The sequence below is a fragment of the Saimiri boliviensis genome, chromosome 5, assembly GCF_048565385.1.
Source record: "Saimiri boliviensis isolate mSaiBol1 chromosome 5, mSaiBol1.pri, whole genome shotgun sequence".
Taxonomy (NCBI): Eukaryota; Metazoa; Chordata; class Mammalia; order Primates; family Cebidae; genus Saimiri; species Saimiri boliviensis.
In genome coordinates this window covers 80,607,666-80,614,413 of record NC_133453.1, presented here as the reverse complement: position 1 = coordinate 80,614,413, position 6,748 = coordinate 80,607,666, and positions in this window count along the sequence as shown.

Here is a 6,748-nt window from a genome sequence, read left to right as displayed (position 1 = left end):
AAGGTCACACAAATATTGTCATTAAATAACTGGGTTTCAGATGCTTCTCTACTTGTAGCCGTCTCTTATTTAGTATTGTCCCTACCTTTTTTTAGGTGAGATTTATTACAAGTTGTTCTTGTTCTGTTCTGTTCCGTTTCATTTTGCTGACAGCTCTAATAAACCTTATAATTAGGTCTCTATGTCATTCATATTTAGATTAAAAAAAACCTTATTAGCTTCTTATTTAGTCAAGATTCTTAAAATTAATTTATCTTTGCCTATCTCTTTTTAAATTTTCAATCCATCAATTATTCTGTTTTCTTCCCGTTCTTTTACTTCCTTTTATATCAGTGATTTCCGACCTTTTGTTTTGTTTTGTTTTGTTTTGTTTTGTTTTGAGACAGGGTCTCACTCTGTCACCCAGGCTGCAGTGCAATGGCACAGTCACAGCTCACTGCAGCCTCAACCTCCTGGGCTCAAGTGATCCTCCCACCTCAGCCTCCCAAGTAGCTGGGACTACAGTGTCACCACGTCTGGCTAATTTTTGTATTTTTAGGAAAGGCAAGGTTTCACTATGTTGCCCAGGATGGTCTCAAACTCCTGGGCTCAAGCGATCTGCTGCCTTGGTCTCCCAAAGTGTTGGGATTACAGGCTTGAGCCACTGCGTTTGGCTCCAACTTTTAAAATAATTGTGGCTTAAAAAAAAAAACCCATAAGTTGTTTTTTTCAACCACCAAGGAGCCCCTTAATTAATTTCCCCTAAATAGTTCACAATTTGAAAGATTTTTGTCTGTAATCCATATTTGCCAGTTGTGGTGGATATTTGTTGGTTTGCTTCGACCTAATAGGGTATTCATTAAGGAATTTGCCTTTCCCTGGTGTATCCCACATGCTTCAAGGAAAACTAACTACCTCTTCCACCAATGACAGGGATAGGCCATGACTGACAGGCCAATCAGCACGATTCCCCCTCCTCACCACCAACCACTGTCATTGATTTCAACGTGGACATTGGAGCTCAAATGATACGATCAAGGTGAATTTCAGGACTCTTGCTTAGAATGTTGGGACAGAAATGTGTGTTTTCTCCTACTGGATGTAAATATGGAAGCGCATAGCCCAGTTGCAGTTCCCAGACATATTACATTCACAAGAGGAATTGGCATTAGGTTGAAGGATGAAGCTAACTTTGTACATAGCTAAGCAGAGAGTGGAAACAAAATGAATCCTTGATTATCTTGAGTTGCTGGATCACCCAAATTTTGAAGCTTACTTTATCTGTGATCTTACTGCTTAAGTGAGCCAATAACCTCTGTATTGGCTAAGCCCATTTAAGCTGAGTTTTCTCTGATTGTTTCCACAACTGGCATATCATGCAATATTTAGTCATTTTATTAAGATATCTAAATTTGACCTTTTGAGCAATAATCATATTACTTGTTGCCATTTATTATCTATAATATGCCATTACATTGCAAAGTGGTTAAAATCATTATTATTGAAAGTATGTCAGTGGTTGAGGGAGGGAGAATGGCACAGAAGGAGACACAGAAGCAGCACATTACTACAAACAACTTTAAATTTAATAACGTCCCAGCACTTTGGGAGGCCGAGGCGGGTGGATCACGAGGTCAAGAGATCCAGACCAACCTGGTCAACATGGTGAAACCCCGTCTCTACTAAAAATACAAAAAACTAGCTGGGCATGGTGGCACATGCCTGTAATCCCAGCTACTCAGGAGGCTGAGGCAGGAGAATTGCCTGAACCCAGGAGGCAGAGGTTGCGGTGAGCCAAGATCGCGCCATTGCACTCCAGCCTGGGTAACAAGAGCGAAACTCCGTCTCAAAAAAATAAATAAATAAATAAATAAATAAAAAATAACGGGCACTTATTCTTAAAATGTCCTTTAGCCACCCCACTGCAGGGATCTTCTTGTGGGAGGAAAAGTTCCTTCATACACATAACCTGCTACCTTCTGCTGTCTTACAGTTTCCTCTTACCACCTTTCTCAGAAGCAAACACAGAGTCCTCTCCTTTTCACACCTGAGAGCAGTTTGGCCCTGGTCTCTGATACCTTGCCACTTAACTCATACTGAGGATTATATGGTTTCACCTTCTACTTCAGTAAACGTTTTCCCAGTAAAGACAGTTTCCTTCTGGAGGGGAAGTCTGGTGCCAATTATTAAGATAACACTTTCACCTTGGGTGGCAAAGAGATTAAATCACTTTGCCAAAGAATCATAGCTAGGAAAGGAAGAACTGGGCTGTCAATGTATATGTGTCTGTCTCTAAAGCAAAAAGTCTTCAGTTCCAGGAGCCAGAAAATTTAAAACAAGCAAACAAACAAACAAACAAAAAATAGGCCAGGTGCAGTGGCTGATGCCTGTAATCCCAACATTTTGGGAAGCCATGGCAAGTGGATCACTTGAAGTCAAGAGTTCAAGACCAGCCTGGCCAACATGGTGAAACCCCGTCTCTACCAAAAAATACAAAAATTAGCCAGGTGTGGTGACATGTGCCTATAGTCCCAGCTATTTGGGAGGCTGATGTGGGAAAATTGGTTGAATCTGTGTGGCGGAGGTTGCAGTGAGTCAAGATAACCCCACTACACTCCAGCCTGGGCAACAGAATGAGATCCTGTCTCAAAAATAAATAAAATAATAATAATAATAAAGCACAAAGTCTTCATACTACACCATGGCAACTCTCAACAAGAGCATTAAAGGATGCTGTGCAACTTCTGGATCTAGGCTAGAAAACGCCATTCTGCCTTTACTGCAGCACTTGGAACTCACTCTGGGAGCCTTCCAGCTGCCATATTAGAGATTTGGCTGTGCTGAGACTGCCACGTAAAAAAAAAAATCAAATGGAGACAGATAGATGCTTAAGGAGCCCCAGCTCCTCCAACTCCTCCAGCTCCCAGCTGTTTAAATCTTTCCAGCCCAGGCTCCAGATCCCAGCCCAGCCATATTCTAATTGCAGCTTCATGAGGGACCTTGAGTGAGAACTGCTTAGCAGAGCTCAGTCAAACCCTAGATTTGTAAGCAAAATAAATGATCATTATTGTATGAAGTCCCTGAATTTGGGGTGGTTCATTACACAGCAACAGATAACTGGGGAAAAATGCACAATGTATAATCATTCAGTCATGCAACAGGTTGCTTGTCCTCATGGAGCTCACATTCTAGTGAAAAAGCTGTTCAATTCCCGGTGATTCTCTTATAAGCCACTCTGCTATTTGGTTATCAGCATTATTTGTTATACAGACCATTCTTCTCAAGGGCCTCTGGATATTATATTTTAATCAACATCTGGAGACAATCTTGCTTTTGATATATTTGTCATACTAAGTGACGATACACATGAGTTTTTGTCAAGTCAAATATTTCTATTATTATTTTGTTTTTCAGCTTCTTGAATTTTTTTTTTTGCCATTTAATTTTTTTAAACTTTAAACTTTTAAGATTATTATCAGTACACATGCAGTTGTAAGAAATAATAAGGAGATCACCATACCTTTTATCCAGTTTATCCCAAATGGTAACATCTTGCCAAAGCATTATGGTATACTATCACATTGACAGTCATACAGTCAAGAAACAACATTTCCATCACTATACAGACCATTCCTGTTGCCCTTTTATAGCTATACCTCCCTAATTCTCCAGCACAGAATCCCTGACCCCTGGCAACTATAATCTGTCTGCCACTTCTATTTTTCATTTCAAGAAGGTTGTTTAGGCCAGGTGTGGTGGCTCATGCCTGTAATCCCAGAATTTTGAGAGACTGAGATGGGTGGATTGCTTGGGCCTGGAAAGTGGAGCTTGCAGTGAGCCAGGATGGCTCCAGCCTAGGAAAGATAAGCAAGAGCTAGACCTTGTCTTTAAAAAAAAAAAAAAAGAAGAAGAAGAGGAAGTTATTTAAATGGATTAGCCTTTTGGAATTTTTTTTTTTTCCATTCAGCATAATTTCCTGGGACTCATACAAGTTGTGTATATGGATAGCTCTTTTTTTTTTTTTTCATTGCTGAGTAGTATTCTGTGGTATGGCCATATCCTAGTTTGACCATTCATCTGTTGAAAGGCATCTGGATGCTTCAAGTTTTCAGCTGTTACGAATAAAGCTGCTACAAACATTCTGTATATAGGTTTTCATGTGAACACGTCTTCATTTACCTGGGATAAATGCCCAGGGGTGCAATTGCTGGGTTATATAGTAGTTTCTGTTTAGTTTGTTGTTGTTTTAAGAAACTTTCAGGCTAGCAAGGTGGCTCGTGCCTATAATCCCGGCACTTGGGGAGGCTGAGGCAGAAGGATTGCTGAGGCCAGGAGTTTAAGACCAGCCTAGGCAACATAGTGAGTCTCTGTCTCTACTAAAAATTAAAAAGAAAAAAAATTAGCTGGGAATGGTAGCTAGATAGTCCAGCTACTTGGAAGGCTGATGTGGAAGTATTGCTTGAGCCAGGAGCTCACTGTGCCTCAGCCTGGGTGACAGAGCGAGACTCTATCTCTAAGAAAACAAAAACAAATAAACAAGAAACCCTCAAAAACTTTCAATCCATTTTCCAGAAAGGCTGTATCATTTTATATTCCCACTAGCAATATATAAGTGATCTAATTTCTCTGCATGTCACCTGGTTTTGAATAAGTTAAATATAGCTTCCAGATAAATAGATTTTTTTAAAAAACGGATTGTGGGAACCTATTCTTTGTCCAGTTAGATTGAGGCCTCTACATTCTGGTTGACTCCTAGGGGTAGAACAGGGGCATGGCAAATTAGAGAAAAAAAAAAGATGAATGGATTTGTTCCTGAGCCCAAGAAAAAAAAGAAAAAGACAGTCTAAGAAGACAGCATCTAATTTTAACCCCCAGTGACTGCTGTCTTATTTTGGGTTCCTGACATCTTGTTTTAACCTGTTTCTATTGTAATCGTATCAGTAATCTCTTTCCCTTCAGGTGGTCTTTTCAAAGGCACTGAAAACCTTGAAGAGTGAGAGGCAATAGATTAGCTGTGAAAGCAAAAGGAGGTTTAAGAAGAGCTTTGAAATCACTGAAAGGTAACAAGGCTTTAGCTACAGCTCACTAAGTAGTCAAATCAATCTTTACTAAGTAGCTGGTTTTTAGAGCAAATGCTCTAGGTAAGGAGTGAGTTCTCTAATGAAGCCTGGTAGTTTAATTTCTCCTGGGATAGTGCCCTATTTTATTTTAGGCAGACATGACTCCTGCTAAAGCCATTGAGACATTTAGACGTGACACACAAGAAAGACAGAGGAGCAAAAGTTTATATTTAATCAGTTTTGCTCTGAATCAAAAATGTTCAGATCTTTAATAGACTGTTAGATAGATAGGACTTCTAATTGTTGTATTAAAATCCAAAGACTAGTTTAAAAAATAGTTTTCTAAATGCACAAATCCTGTTTTATGCACCTTTTGGCTTGGAAGTTACTGCTGTCTCTTACATGTGGCCCTTTAATAGACAAACCTCTCCAATTTCATCAAGTTGATTTTCTTCATCATTCATCATATCAACATTCCTCATCTGTTTCTCGATTAAGTTGTCTGATCATCCAGAGAAAAACAGCAAACTGATTTTTAAACAAAACCAAAATTTCTTATTTTGCTAGGTTCTCTGTATTTTTGTCTCCTCTATCTCCCACATCTCATCCCCTTTAAACCAAATCTTGTGGTAGGTGCTATTTTCTGATTTGCATTTCTTCAAATAAATATGCAACTACAAAGTAGTTTTAATTAGTGCTTGGTCTTACAAAAGCATTTCGGAGGTTCAAGTTCATAATCCCATTAGTATTTATCAGTGCTATTTCACAGAATTGAAAAGATTGTCACTGATTAATAACATAAATAAGATAGTACTGGCAGTTGCAAAGAATCTCAGCAAGAATTTATTTTAAAGAAAATGTTTCCTTTACATTAATATATTACATAAGTAAGAATTTACATATGTTGATTTGCATAGAGTTATGCCTATATTATACATATACTGTAATGTTTCCTCTATAGTAACACAGGAGAAAATATACCTCTGTAAATGACTCCTGACTGTGACAAGACCTGCCAATTTACCCCCAGATGAGTCTCTAAGAGCTTAATTGGAGTTATTACCTACTACTAAATCATCTTTAAGTCACTTTTCCTTAAGAGGACAAATACAGGCATTCTGTACTGCTCCTATCAAACCTTTAGGTTATTATTCAAGCCAAAGTGGTCCCAGGTAACAGGAAGAGACAAACATCGTATTGTCTACTAAATAAAAACTAACTTTGGTAGAGCATTTTCTAATTTATTGTTTTCCACCTTTTTAAAATTTAATCTTCCCAACACATCCGTGAGGTTGAGATTCTGCACCATTCTCCTTTTTTCATAGATGAGGAACCTGAGGCTCAAAAAGATTAAACGAATTGCCAGTCATCACAAACAGTAAATACCAGTCCAAACTGGCATTTAGATACAATGACTCCATTTCCAGTGACTTTTCCAGCACAACTTGCTGAAAAGAGGGAAGGTAGAGAGCATCAAAATGCATCTGTTACACTCAAAGTTAACAACATATTTCTTTTTAAACTGTCTTAACCAGACTCAATGACATTTCTCAGAGGAGTTACTATCTGATTGCCTTACCTTACCTTTCCTGAACATGGGAAATTCCTGTTTCCCCCACAGGGTATTTCGCCATTAGAAGAATAGTGAAAATCTATATTTAAAATCTGAATTTAAATTTATAAATGTAAATTTATATTTAAAATATTAG